Below are 15732 nucleotides of genomic sequence, written 5' to 3'. Positions count from 1 at the left end.
TGGAAGTTATTCATTTTCACAGGCAAGCAAAACAGCCATAGATACCCATTATGATACCCTAAAATATTCACATTTCCAAAATTGGGCCTTCCCTCCCTCCAGTTGAATTCATTGATTCTGAGTTTCCAATCAGGCCAAAGAGCGTCACATTAGTCATCTTTCATTTCTCCTGGGAGAGAATCTGGGTGATTACTTTAAATAGAAATCTCCAGGCACACTGCCATGTAAGTCAATCAGAGTCACCGTTTTCCAATTTGGCTTCCCCAGGGATGACTTCCCATGAGCAGACCCAGGACTTGCCTGGGATGAGAGAGCTGACCTAACCTGGAGGAACCCTCACGGTGGCTGTGGTCCAGGACTTCATTGATGAAAATACTTTGCCTAATTCCATGTTTTCTGTTCTCACCACAGAGAAACTTCTTTTTGCCCGTTACTCTACTTTCTGCTCGCATAGCATCAGCTCACATTGTGCTACCCCTGTCAACACATCAAACTGAAAAGCCATTTGACCGTTGTGTCTGTAGCAGAGATAGGAGTCGCAGTAGAATTTCTGTACTTCCAGTTTTGCTGAAGTTCATTTCCATTCCGCTTCCTAGATGAAGTCACCACAACAGGTCACTAGTTGGCAGTAGACCATGGCATATGATGAGCCTCTCATGGTTTATCACGAAAGAACTATTTCGGGTTAAATTATGCAAAACTACTATTCTTATAGTCAATGATGGTTGAACACTGACAATTTTATGACTAGAAAGGGTAGTAATTTTCTTTTCTGTTTATCTTCAGTGGCATTTAAAATTGAGTGGAAAGGAGGAAACGTAAGTATCACAGTTTCAAACACGTCCTATTTTCAGTGGAAAAGAAACAGGCAGAATGCATTAGAGTTGTGCCTGTCAGTCTTGGCTCCCACCGAAAGCTCTGTTTGCCAGTCTAAGCACGCCCCACAGTGAACCCCACTGAGGTCTAGCCAAAGGAGTCTGGAAAAGTTGGGGGATGTCACCGCCTTAGTGAGGTTATACTTTATGATAGGGTGATAAGAACCTCTCTCACAATTACATTTTGTGGATTGAGCCTCTGTATTGACTGGAGATGGGATTTTTCTTTGATGTGGGAGTCCCCTCTGTGTGCTGTGATTACCATTAGTGAATAAAAAAACTGCCTTGGACCTATAACAAGGCAGAACTTGGGTAGGCAGGGAAAGCTAGACTGAATGCTGGGAAAAAGAAGGGTGGAGTCAGGGAGATGCTATGGAGCTACCGCCAAAGTCAGACGTGCTGAAACTTTGCTGGTAGGCCACTGCCACGTGGCGATACACAGATTAATGGAGATGGGTTAAATTAATATGTAAGAGTTAGCCAATAAGAAGCTAAAGCTAATGGGCCAAGCAGTGATTTAAATAACACAGTTTCTGTGTGATTATTTCGGGTCTAAGCTAGCTGGGCAGCTGGGAACCAACCAGCAGCTCTTACTACATTTCTTGCTGGCCTTCAAACAGATATCAGAACCTTGACTCCTCCCCCTCTCCATCTTGTCTGCTTCCCAGACACATTAGGTAAGCAGTAGCCTGCCAGGTCCTCTCCAAATCCTGGACTGCCTCACCACAGGCACAAAAGCAATGGAGCCAACCAGCCAAGGGACAAAATATTTGAAGCCAAGTGAGCAAGATGGTTAACTTTCATTGTGACATTGATCAGGTTTAGAATCACCACAGAAAGGCATGAATGTGAAAAAACGTACCACAGGTAAATTATATTAGGAAAATCGGGCGTGTTTGCCGAAAACTCTAACCGAAGAGCAGCAGTCTTCCTGAACGTGGGTAGCTCTATCTATGGGCTGGGATCCTGGACTGAAGAAAAAGGAGAACTTGAGCTGAGCCCCAGCATTCCTCTCTTTCTGCTTCCCACATTCTTGCTGCCCTGTCTTCCTTGACATGGTCAACTGGTTGGGCTTGTATTAAAGCTGTGAGCCCAAAGGAGTTGCTTCTTGTCAGGTGTTTTGGCTATAGCAATAAGAAGAGTAATTAGTATAATGGTTTCTTTCAGGTGTTTTGTTGTAGCGATGGGAAGCTGACCAACTTAAAGACAAGGGCACGGACACATTTGTAGTGGGTACACCACTACAAAAAGGAACACCATACACCAAGACACAACGCTCTGGTGGAGTGGAACATTTAGGGAGTTTCAGCAGTGGGTATGGCTGGAGAGAGGGTAGCCGAGACAGGAAAGGAAGGGCTGTGTTGGAGCCCACAACACTACACAGTAGATGTACAGCTAACAGACCAATGGGCAGATCCATGGGACGTGCACAGATTACACATCCACAAGGAGCAACCCGTTCAGCAGAGCTGTGGAACACTTGTCTTTTTGAAAAGTCGCTGTCAAATCTGTAAAAACCTTGTGAGGCCATGTTTCTTCCCTCAAAATGGGATTCATTCCCCAAATACCTCAGCAGTGTAACTTCTCCTGTAGAGGCAATGGAATGACCTTCTCACATTCCCTCACTCCACGAGGCCTTAGAGGGAAAACATTCACTTTAACAGCCAAATTTACAGAGTCAAGTCCTCCAAAATTACCTTTGCTAACCGACCACATAGGAATTTCAAAAGGATAGGAAGACATGGACCTTACCAGACAGATAGGTCTGGGTGTGGGTGAAGGGCTTGGAATGTCAGGTATTCCCCCTTGGATTCTGGCTCCTTTCTGGGTGGTGTCACCTGTTCTGAATGCTGCCTTGTCAGGTTCTACCTTCCCCATTTTGTGATTCTAAAATGCATTTGTTATCATTTTTTAACCAAGTCTGTAAAAACTAAAAACCTGGTAGAGATCACCCCTTTTTCCCCCTTCTTGCTGCTTCTTTATCCAAAGGAATAAAGAACATGTAGAGGTAGCAGACATGAGTTGATTTATTCTGTTTACCCTCAGTTCCAATTAGCCAGGTTTTTGCCTACTATGGCAAATCTTAGCTGGACCCTGTGGGGGTGCTGAATGTTATGATTCTAGCCAACCAGCATGGCTGGCACTTCCGGGTTCCAGGGCCATGCATGAGTGGACAAGCCCTCAGGCAAAAATACCTAGTCGCCCCAGGTACCCTAAAAGGCCCCGTGTGACCCATGTGCAGCATGGTTGCATCACCTGTGTATGATGCAGCTACGTAAGCCCCTGCACGCATGCATCAGCTCCATCATCTTCAAATTGCATAGCTACATCATCCCCCTGTGTGCATGCTCTAGGTAGCCTTGAAAAGCTGGATGCGCCATCTTCAGCCCTCTCTGCACTCCGACTTCACTAGGCCTGTATACATCTCTAATAAACTCCTAAGTGGAGTTTGTGGCGTGTTTTGTGCTTCCTTCTCACTTGCGCCAGGTAATTTCACTGAGGCTGGTACTCAAGTCCGTCGCCCCCGCCCATAGGGCTGAGTTGTGGGTGGAACCTCAATACCACATGAAGGACTCTGTATTTCAGAATGTGTGTGTGTGTGTATGTGTATATGTGTGTCAGAGAGAGAGAGAGAGAGAGAGAGAGAGAGAGAGAGAGAGAGAGAGAGAGAGAGACAGAGACAAAGAGGAGAATCGTTGGAAGACTTTGAGCCCAGAGAAAGGTCAAGCTGGAGGTTCTGTTAAAGACAGACCAGAGCAGACTAGAAAGGACTGTATAATAGAATCAGGGAGACGAACTTAGATACTATCAGGAAGAAATGTGGATCACATGAGCCAGCAACAACAGGGAAGGGAGAGAAGTCAAGCAGGAGTCATGAAGATCATTTCAATTCAAAGTTTGGCCTCTGTACCACTAACCTATCTTCCTGTGATTTTCATTTATCCAATTGCCAGGGCTTAGAAGCTTAAATGAATTTCTACTTTAAAACCACAGGCTCAAAGAATCAATCCGCCCCTCAAGTAATTGCTTAGCAACTGCAAAGTTCCTGTGACCGACGGTGTCAATTATTCTACTGGGTCTCCACTCTGTGATAGACTGGAACAGGGGAACATTAAAACTGAGAAAGACAGGAAGTTAAAAGGACAGCATGTAATGTCCACATGCCGTATTATGTCAAGGGTATGGGGTTACTGTAATGGTCTGTCCTGTCCCTTTAAAAGACAAGCCCCCCCTCGCCCTCCACCCCTTCACTCCGCCACCCCCTACCCTCCACCCCCCATCCCCTGTCCAATGAGGCAAGCAGATCTTCTTTCCACTTCCAGCCTGAGCTCCCTCCTTTTCCTCTCTCCTCTGAAGGGGTAGCTTCTCTTCTCTCTCTCCTATCCCCCCTCTTCTCTCTCTGTTTTTCTCTCCCTCTCTCTCTCTCTCTCCTTCCCCCTTCTCCCTCCCTTCCTCTTTCCCTTTCTCCTCCATAACCCACTAAATAAATACAAACTTTCTCTGTGTGGTGTGCCTATCGGTCTCTGTCCCTCACTCCTCATGGGACCAACTGACCCACCAAGGTCACTCACTCTCCTGCCACACAGTTCCCTGCCTGGGACCCCCTTTTCCTCATGGCCCACGGGCCCCTCGAGCCCTTTGGGAATGGCACCATTTTATTTTCACCATAACATTTGGCTTTATTTTTACCATTACAGTTACTATGAAAAGTAGGTGTTCAATAAATATTTACGACTTCAAAGAACCGTGCAAGTGCTGTTAGCGGAAGAGGAGGCACTAAGTTGGGAGTGCTGGGGAAGGCTTACCAGCGAGAAGCATAGCTGAACTGGTTTTAAAGAATGGGCACATGGTTTCCAAGAATCCCAGGGATAGCACCCCACGAAGAAGTGGGGGTAAAAGCAACGGGAGCACACAGCCAGCTGGGAAGTGGTGCCTCTCTTTTGAGATCTAGCTGAGGTCTACAGCCATATTCTGATGAGGCAGGAAGGAAATGATTTCATTCTGGAGAAAGAGACCTAAATAATCACAGAAAACCAAAAATAAAAATGCCATTTATTTCTGGTTCCTCAGTTAATGTATAATTAACATTTAGAATAAAAATCAAGGGAGAAGCTAATTCTAATGTTGGGAATGATTGAAGAAAGACTCCAGAGCATCGAAGAAAGGCCTGAACTTTCCTCGAGCCTTTGAGTGGGGCCTCGAGAGTTAAACTGAGAGCCCCAAGTGTCATGTCTGTTTACTTCAGTGGTGTCTCTCCTCAAATGGACAGTAGAGCTTTAGTTCTGCCGTGGTGCCCTCTGATGTCACAGAGGGGCTTTCAGGCCAAGCAAGCACATGGATTTAGTTCAGGGTAACTGTGGACCTAAAGGCTCTGGGAATGACCAAATCTCAAAGCTTCTATAGCAATATACACCTGTCCCCATCAATCGACTCTTCTCTTTAGCTCATCACACTTTCAGTAGGGCATGAATCACAAATCAATTGCACATTTCTGAGAAAGTAGTGAAAATCTGCCAGAGGCAAATATTAAATTCTGGATAACACTGAATGAGTTGGAAGAAGCCATTTTGTGGAGCAACAGTGTATGTAGATTTGCATTTGCTGAGGGTGTGCTGTGAAGAGCAGGTGTGGGGAAAGAATGGGAATGTGACTTTGAGCTGATGGTCACCAGAGGACAGTGAGACTTCAGGAGCCACTCTGCAGCCATGAAGACTTCAGTGTCAGATCCACGACTGCGTGAAGAATATTGACATTAACATAAGACACCTCCCCAAGACAGATTTAATGAAATACAGTAAAGTCATAGACCCTTATCTCCAAATTATCTAGCTGGCCTTTGGTTTAATTGCCTCATATACTTTGTACATATTAATGGGGTGATTTAATGCATGTATAAAATGTGTAATAAAATTATGGCAAGTAGCATGGTTGTCTCCTTAAAGATTTATATTTTCTGTGTTTTGGGAGCATTCAAATTCTTTCATTTAGTTCCCTCGTTCACAGGATAGTAAGTTACGGATTTATCATCTAACATTGGTGATGGTCAATAAGCAGGAAGAGAGAGGCTGACAGAGGCTGAAAGATTTGGACACTTCCTTGGAAAAGGAAGTTTCATTCGTAGGATGTGTAAGAACCAAAGTTGTGGGTTTTTCTGTTTTGGTTTTTTGAGACAGGGTTCCTCTGCGTAGCCCTAGCTGTCCTGGAACTAGCTCTTGTAGACCAGGCTGGCCTCGAACTCACAGAGATCTGCCTAACTCTGCTTGAGTGCTGGGATTAAAGGTGTAGTTTAAGTTTTAATTATTTTATTTTAGTTTAACTGCCTAAGAGATCCAAGAAACAAAAATGCCTCTAACCTGTAAGAATCCTTACTCTAGGATAGATTTTTTTTGAAATGCTGGAGGCTGTTGTTTATAGAAGATAACAAACCACATATTTAAGATTTGTTTGACTCACCAGCACCGGATGCGCTTGATCACATGTGGGTGTGAATTACGTGGGGGAAGAAATGTCAGGATGTATGCTTGCCCTTGATTGGCCTTATGGGTTTGCTTTTATAAGCCTCTGCAAAATGCAACTTGTCACCATTATCTGGGGACCTGGGAATGGTCCCAGCCAGAGTCTGTCATCCTGGTCAGTATTTAGTTAAACCTTACTTCAAATTTGGCTCAAAAACTGTGAAATTGGTCTTTCTCTTCTGTTTCCCAGGTTTAACAGATGAAACTGTTAGGAGTACCTGAAAAGGGAGGAAGGCCTTCCCATTGGTGGGGAAGTAGGACAAGGGCAAGTGGTGGGGTGGAGACCAGAACAACCCTAATCAGAAAGTGCAGGAGGACCATCCCCGCCCTGCACGCACAATGGGGGTCCCTCCCACACCCTGGATTGGCATAAACTGCTACTAAACACCTATTTTCACAGAGATCTTTTATTAAGCGGGGAAGAAAAGTTAAAATGGCTGCTTTCTGTCTCAGGCAGAAAAACAGCACCAAATCACCTTGCAGATGATTTAAGAGGCGGAGGAGAAGGGGAGGACTGTGTTAGAATCGGGCTAGGATGTAGTGGTAAAGGAGACAGGCGATAAGAGAAAGGGGGAAAGGGTTTTTGTCATAGAGGGACAAAGGTCTGCCTCTGGACAGAGAGGAGACTGATGTGGCACGTAGGAAAATGGCAGTTTATAAAGGTAAAGGGGGAACCCCATGTTAGGATGAGGTGTTTAGTTTTAACTGCGCATGTTAATTAGGTGAACCAATAGAGACTTCTGATTGCTGGACTCTCGTGGTCAGCCTTAGGAGGAGGACATGGCCAAATAAGGGAATAGACCTTGGCTAATTTTAGGAATGTAACCTAGTAGTTTTTAGCAAGGCAGAGGAAATGGCCAAGAAAGGCAAGGCCTGCCAGAGCCACATGCTCGAGTGGGCTGTGTCCCTTCAGAAAGGACATTGTTCTACCTGAAGGCATCCTAGTGGGGAGGAGTCTCTACAACTAGAGGGAACCCAAATTCAGGTCTTAAAGGCTACCTGAAAGAACTAAGATGTAGTAGGCAAGAGGACTCATATTGGTCCCAGAGGAGGGCCTCAAAATGGTAGATTCTGGAATGTTCTTAGAAATCCTCCTGACCATGAAGGTAAGGATGAATCGGATGTGGGGAAAGCATTTTGGATCAAACGGTGACTTTCCAGATTGTCCCAGTTGATTTGATTCCAGTTGGCTGCAAGAGGGGGCCAGGGGAACAGGCAGAACAGGACATTGTTTTTACTGTCATTAATTATCCAAATAGCACTCCCTAAAAGGTAAAAATAAAAAGATGCAGGTCTCCAAGCAGTGGCAGTGGGCAGCAGACAGGGGGTCCCGAGAACAGCCAATTCCCAGGCAGGGAAGGTACAGATCCCCAAGTGGCTGCAGTGGGCATGCCAGGAGACCACGCTGCAGGTCTCCGAAGGTGACTGGTCCCGGGCAGGGATCCATGTGGTGGGTGAGAGACAGATAAATAGGCATGCCATGCAGAGTGAGGGTGGATATTTATTTCGTGGGTTATGGATGGGAAAGGGGAGAAGGGGAGAAGAGGGAAGAGGAAGAGAGAGAGAGAGAGAGAGAGAGAGAGAGAGAGAGAAACAGGGAAACAGAAGGGGGAAGGGGAGAAGTGGGGAGAGACAAAAGCTGCTTCTTTGAGAGGGAGACAGAAAAGGAAGGAACTCAGACTAGAAGCTGAAGATCAGCATGCCTGGGGGGAGGGAGTAGGTGTGGCTTGCCTCTTAAAGGGACAGGGCAGACCATTACAAGAGGGACTCTGGAGAATATTGGTATGTGGCTAGAAATTAAGGAAAACAGCTGAGCAAGTTTATCCATTGGAAGGGAAGCATTCTCCATCTTCCCTAAGGCAGTTCCATCCCTTGATGATGTGGGATTCCCTTCTGTATGCTGTGAATACCATTAATGAATAAAGAAACTGTCTTAGGCCTGTGATAAGGCAGAGCAGAGCTAGGTGGGGAAGACTGAACTGAAGGCTGGAAGAAAGGATGCGGAGTCAGAGAGAAACCATGTAGCCCCACTGGAGACAGATAGCAGAACCTTGCCGGTAGGCCACCAACCTCATGGTAAAATATAAAATAATGGAAACGGGTTAAATTAAGATGTAAGAGTTAGCAAATAAAAAGCTAGAGCTAATGGGCCAAGCAGTGATTTAAATAATATGGTTTCTGTGTGATTTTTTCGGGAGTCTGGGTGGCCGGGTAACAAACAAGCCTTCTCCTATAACACCTTGAAAGTGGCTAGGTGTGAATTCCTGTCAGTGAGTGACTGGGCAGGGAGCAAGATGACCCTTCAGATTTTCCACATCTGAGAAGAAAGCTCAAATCCAGGGGGAAAACAAGATAGCCAGCATTTGGAGTAGGCTCTAACCTTCTGTGTAGGGAATGAAGGAAGCCCAGAGTGAGTCAATGTGTATTTTGATATGGGCACAGCAGGACTTTCAGGTCAATTGGCCCTTGGGAAATTGGCAAAGTCATTACCCATATGGCCAGGCTGGAGGGAAATGTCAAAGCTCTCCTCAGGACTCTCAAGTCTGAGTGTTTATGAGCTAACATTGATCAGTGTGTGCAAAGAGCATCAACTGCAGCTTTCTGCTCCTGCATGTTTACAGCCAAAGACTGTTTCCCTACAGAGACCTCCTACCAAGACTAGCTAGCCGCCCCCCCCCATGCTATACCTAATCAATGTGCTGAAGTCCCAGGTTGTGTTAGGAGCATTAGAGAACCCCACCCCATCCCAATCTCATGTGTTTATATGTCTGTCCGTCTTTTCTTCATTCCGCATATACCCCAAAAGGTTGGAATGTTTGACATCTCCAGCTTGGGGTCCCATTCCCTGCTCAAGTCTCACTTCTCAAATTCTACCCTTAGTGTGAAGTGGCAGCCCCTCCCCCGGACCTGTCCTCTTCAGGATCTGCCCCTGAGAAAGCCTTTCCAAAGACACCCTCTCCTTGGGGCTGCTCAAGACCATGCCTATAGGCTACTTAAGATCTGGTAGCCATTATTTGCCAAGTGATTCCTCTCCTGCTCTCCAGAGGGTCACTCAGGAGTTGCCTTGCTCTGTTCATTAAGCCGGATTTAACAATTCGTTTTGATTGACTTATTACATCCGCGGCAGCAGATTTCCAGTAATCAGGAATTCAAAACCGAGAGACCCAGTCCCCCACAGATCTAGTGAGTCTGTAGCCCTAATACAACCCCAGAACAGCCTGACTCTAGGTTCAGAGCCAGGGAAAGAAACACACCCTGAAAATGGGACCAGAATCAGGGGAAGAGATGCTATGTCCCTGAGCCCAGAGCCAGAGAAAAGTCCCCAGACCCCGAAACCAGGACCAAAAGAGTGCACTAAGGCCCTAGATTCAGAACATACAAAAGATATTCGCCCTGGTCCCAAAATTAGAGCCGAAATGGTAAAAAGAACCAAAGAAAGAAACACAATTTAGCGCTAGAATTAGAGCCATCTCTGCCCCGTCACAAAACCAGCCAATCCCTGAGCAGGGAAAACGAACCAATCACTGAGCCCCTAGAGGGTTGGTATTCCTTTCAGGCCTGGAAATCCCTTTACATCATAGCAGGCAGCCAATCCCAAGCCTGGAAATCTGAAATTCTCCTCACCCCATTCGAGGGCCTTGGAATTCCCAAAGCCTCTTCCCGTAAATAACCCCCCTCTTTTCACCACTCAGGGTCTCTCTTGCGCTGGCTGTTCCTGTTACTGTCACCGCTGGTGTGGCTGCTGGTGTGTCATTTCTTCTGCCTCTTTGGACAGACAGAGGGACCCCAGTTGACTTGCAATAAAGACTCTTTGCTTTTGCATTGAATACGGTTTCGTGGTTATGTTTTGAGGATCTGGACTTCGGGTGTAACAAAAACTTAACACTAAGATCACAGCTCTGCCTTTAGTGCCACTGGGAAAACACACATGGGCTCGACTCTGTCGTAGCATTTCTCAACTCTACACAGTGGGGCTTTTCATAGCCATAGCACTGAACGATGCTATGATCTACTATCTTAGAAAAATCCTTTTTTCACGTTTCTGTTTCCTTCTCAGGCCCTCTTCTCCTCTTTCATTGGATCAATACCAGATTACGTGCCTGGGATTTGTAAATTTTCCTGTTTACATGGTGTCCCACAAATGTCCTATATTCGGTCCGATTTTCTTCTTTATTTTTCTGAGGCTGGGTCTCACAATGAAAAATGCACGGCTTTTTATGTTATGCCTGGATTTGAACTCAGGTCCTCATGCTTAACCAGCAAGTACTCTTATTTGCTGAGTCATCTACCAATCCCTGAACTTTTAATTTCAGTATTTCAGTTTGACTTTACAACATTTTCATCTTTTCACTGATGAACTTCAACTTTCACATCTTAAAACTTTCATATCTTATAACTTCTTTCCTGCTGTAGGAAATCCTACAGCCAGTAGCCTCTAAATTACCCTCCCACTTGGGTGTGGCCTCTTTTACAATAAATGTCAAAGTAAAGCTCACATTCCCTCTCTCTTCTGGCTGCTGGATTCAGTTCCTGTTCCTTGTTCATGCAGTGGACTGTGATCTGTGAGTCTATCCCTAAATAAATAACCCTTTATTATACTCAATTCTGAGCTAGTATGGGATTTCTTTCTAGTGTCCGTCTTCACCTTCCTTCCTTTCTTTCTTTTTATTTATTTATTTGGTTTTTTGAGAGAGGGTTCTCTGTAGCTTTGGAGCCTGTCCTAGAACTAGCTCTTGTAGACCAGGCTCGCTTTGAACTCACAGAGATCTGCCTGCCTCTGCCTCCCGAGTGCTGGAATTAATAGTGTGCACCACCACTGCCTGGTATGACTTCCATTATTAATTTGTCTGCGTTCTCTTTGAATTCATTCAGAAGTTCACTTGTTTCCTCTGTGGTTTCTTTTAGCATGCTTATGTGGTTTTAATTCTACATCTAGGACTTCATATAAATCAATTCACATTAGAAGTCACCACTATGGAATTAGTAATTTTTGGAGAAGTCGTATAGCTTGGTTTATCATGTTTCTTGTGTTTTTTTTTTTTTGTTCAGAGTTGCACATCTGAGATGAGGTCATTGGCTGGGTAGTTTTCAAATCACTTTCATCCTTTCGGTATAATTGTTTACCATGTTCAAGTGGGAGTAGGCTGTAGTAGGATCAAGGTGTCATTTCTCTCTGTATAGTAGTTACATTTCAGCCCGTGTGCTGGGGCCCAGGCTCAATCCCCAACACGTCACTAAGAGTAGAATAGTGTCTGCAGAAACACTGTCAAAGTTAAATAAAGTAGCAGTCAATAAAATATAGTAATAATTGATTAAGTAACAGTGGCTCTTCACCTCTAAAAGTTGTGTAAAATAAAGGAATATTGGTAGTACTATGCAGCTAGACATTTGCACTGTAAGTATGAGTGGAGAGGAAGAAGGCAGAATAAGACTAGTAATTAGTATTAGGATAATAGATAAAAAGGGAGGAAAGAGAAAGTACAACGGGAGAAGGAGAATAGGAATCAGGAGACAAGACAACCATGGCTGAAAACTGGATGGAAGGAGGAAGAGCAATATGGTCAGCTCTCAAGAGGCTGAGTAGGGACCATCCCCAAACCAAGCTAGCCTATCAAAACAGAAATGGAAATAAAATCAAAACAGAATCAAGAAACAATACAGAATGGGAAACAGAGCAGGACCAAGTTGGTCTTCTAAATTGGCCTTGGATATTAGCAAAGGGATAGAGGCGCAGGGATGAGATCTGGGTGGAGTGCGGAGTCTGAAGGGCCCAGCCTTTGCTGTCGGTGTTCCTAGGTGCCAGTCCCAAAGCCAGGTCATGCACTATCACAGCTTCTACCAGCTTACGCCCTGGAGATCTCAGCACACAACCCTATAAGTTGTCTGCATGTTGCTTATAGTCTGTCCCAGTTCGGGGCTTATTAATTTTCTAAAATAAAACTTAACTGTGGAGTTAGGAAACACAAAAGAGCTATATTTTGATAACGGCTTCAGTAGAATTTGCTTGGTCCACAAACCTTTTCCTGTCTCCTCTAATCTGAGCACTGTGCTATGGCGTTGCTGATTCTAGTGTCAGAGATGGAGCTGATCTCTCTCGGCTCCAGGCTCATTGCGCTCTAGTTTCTTCTTCAGTTAGCTGAATGGCTTATTGAGTAATTCAAGGCATAATTCTTATACTGTGCTGAGTCCTCTGCAGCTCTGCAGGTCGAGGGTAAGGGACGAGGGGACAAGTCCATCTGTCCATCTTTCCCTTCTGGTCCTTTAACCGCTGCAGTCTTCTGGGCTACTTACTCTCGGCCAAGCCCCACCCTACTCTCCATCATCAATCCTCCCCCTCCTTTGACACTTGCTCACCCTTTGCATTTTTTGCAGCTTTTCCCTCACTACACGGTGTTCTCCTTCATCTTTTTCTATTTTTGGTGAATCATTCCCTTTTTATCTGTCTCTTATATGTTGATTTTTTTAAAAAAAATAATAAATCAGTCATCAACCTTTTTCTTTCGGGTTTGAAATGATCTCAAGACATCTCAAGTGTTCCTTCAGCCATGTAGCTCCTCTGACCTCCAGACCATATATTCAGCTAATTGTCCTCTTTTCAGGATTGCCTTACGAGAATCCCCAAACCGAGGTTGCTGAACCCTTTATGTTTGGAAAGAAAGACTCTTCCAACCTTCCTGTTTGTTTCCCTTAGTTCTGTGGGCCTTGCTTCCTTTCCGAAGATAACGGCTTTTATCATATTGCTTTGCAGTGATTTATGGTTATGTAACCTTGGCTGGGCCCTCCAACCCTTTCTGTCCCCCTCATCAACACAGCTGATTTTATCTACCCACACGTAGCTACTGTGAAGGCTAAATGGAAGTCCATGGATGTCTCAAAGTTTCTGACAGTCAGCACACACTTGGAATGTTGGTTTCTTCTTTTTTTTTTTCTCCCCTCTTCTTTCCCTCACTAGACTAAGCCTACCAGAGGGATGGTGTAACAGCAAACATTCATTTAAGTTTTTAAATAACTATGTCTTCACAGTGTTAAGAATAAATCATCCACACAGCCTGTGTCCTGCATTCAGAACACAATCTGGAAACAGGGCCTGGTGGGACACACCTATAACCCCAGTATCTGGCTGCAGGCTTGAGGCCAGCCTGAGCAACCAAGCAAAACTCACTCTAGGACAAAGCCAAAAATAACTAAAGCCTCCCACCAGCTAATATGAACAACCCTCCCCCAGTCTAAACAATTGATAACCAAATTTCTAAATTTTAGTGAAACTTTCACTGTGCGCATTGTTGAACCAAGGGATTTTATGATTAATTTTGGTAGTCTTATCCTCTCATTAAACTGGAATCGTATCCAGTGCCAGTGTCTAGGTTATTATTATTGGAGGGTGAGGCGCCGAGTACCGACATTGTTCCTTTATTTGTTATAGTTCAGCATTCACTATGACAACAGAACACGGATGAATGATGATCTCTTCTTGAGAAAAAACAATGATTCCAGATCCTTGCCACTCAGAAGCAGGCACCTTTTGATTGAGAAAGTACCTGCTCTGCTCAGTGTGGCCATAACTTAAAGTTGCCGTAAGTTATGCAGTTGGGAGCTTCCCAGTCTGCTTTGGGCAAAAAGGTTCCATGCTGCTAAGTCAAAGTGATCGCTTCCACAAAGAGAAAGAGGGTAGAGTGCACTCCACCCCAGCCTTCCAGCTCCACAGGAAGCTAAAGGGAAGAGGCTGGATCTTGAAGCAGTCTGTTGTGAGCTCACTCTGAAGAGTCAAGACGGCAAGCTTTCTGCGTTAAGGGACTTAGACAAATCATCTAAACTAAGATTTGCTTTTCTGTTCCCAATTTTCTTGTGTGAATTATTATGTAGCATACAGGCAAGCGTTTAAAAGGGAATTCCAAGTGTTTTGTTACTCTAAATGGATTTTGTATGAAAATCTTGAAACACAGAAAGAAAATTTACTTCTACACTCTTAGCCGGTCGCTCATCATTTGGTGGGCTTCTCCATGGAAGTGTCTGTGCACTCAGCCGTGTTGTGGTAGCGTATAGCTTTGCCTGAGCAAGCCCAGGGAGTCCTGTGTGAGGGGAGTTAGATGCCTCACCCTAGTGGGGAGTAGGTCATAGACCATCAGGAGGGGTTGGATGAAGCCCACAGGAGACACTGCCTTGGAATAGTGATAGAAAACCTCGTGGATGCACCGTCATGGAGGCAAGACACAAGGACATGTCTCATCTCGGGTGGAGACATGATTTACAAATCCAGATAAAAGGAAAAAATATGTAAAAGATGTGGGTAGAGAAAGTTAGGGTCCTGGGAAGAGAAAAAGAATGGGGGCTTTATAACCACTGGAGAAATTTTGCTGGGAAGTCATTGAGGAATGGTAAATGGTAGATTGGAGTTTCGAGTTACGAAGACCATTTTGGCTGTAGATTAGATAAAAGATTGGCACGAACTAAGAGCACATACTGAAAGACCAGTAACATATCTTCTTGAAGGGGCTTAAAGTAAGAAGGTTCTTCTGAAGATGCGGGTATATTTCAGAGCTGCTTGGAGTTTGTAGGTCAGGAGCTTTCCTGGTTGTTGGATGGTAGGCAAGGCAGCAGGTGTCACAGGGTCAGACAGAGAGGAGAGTGGGTGGGAAATCTGTCTGCAGGGCAGGCATCTAAGAAGTGGGTATTCTGTTTTGGTTAGGCTGAGTTCAGGGTAGGAGGAAGAGGTTAGATTGGGCTTGGCATCAGGTGAACAGTATGTAGACAACAGTGAATAAGGGGACCGGGGCAGAGGCTATGGCTGTGTGAGGTGGGGAAAAAATGCTGACACCATTTCCTGCAGTGCAAACACCCTATGTTAAAAAAAAAAAAAGTTGAGAAAGAGGATGCAGAGTAAGTGGCCTTATGAAAAGCATACGTATATGGGGCCTTACAATGGGGTAAGGGGTGGGCACAAATCAGCAGTGCCAGATGCTACTGAGGTCAGAGAGAGCCAGACTGGGGCCCTCACTGGGTGTCTTAATCCTCCGTCGCTGCTTTCGGCTCTTGGTTGTGTCTCACTCTATCACCCCCTGAAGCCAGACTTATGGTCTCCTCTGTGGTTTCCCTGTTTGTTCTTGATGACATTGGTCCCTCCCAAAGTTATAAGCCATGGTTCTGACCACCTACCACTAACTTTCTTCCATCTTGAGTTAGGACCATGGGGATCGATGCAATGGTGATCTTTCATTGTCAATTCTATACAACCTCGAATGATCTATCAATGTGAGGTTGTCTAGATTAGTTTGGTCTGTGGGCGTGTCCATGAGGGACTTTTAAAAAAAAATTAATACATTGATTGATGTGGGGAGGTTCAG

This window comes from Myodes glareolus, chromosome 20 (assembly GCF_982192425.1).
Source record: "Myodes glareolus chromosome 20, mMyoGla1.1, whole genome shotgun sequence".
NCBI classification, from domain to species: Eukaryota; Metazoa; Chordata; class Mammalia; order Rodentia; family Cricetidae; genus Myodes; species Myodes glareolus.
Note: the sequence above shows the minus strand (reverse complement) of the source record.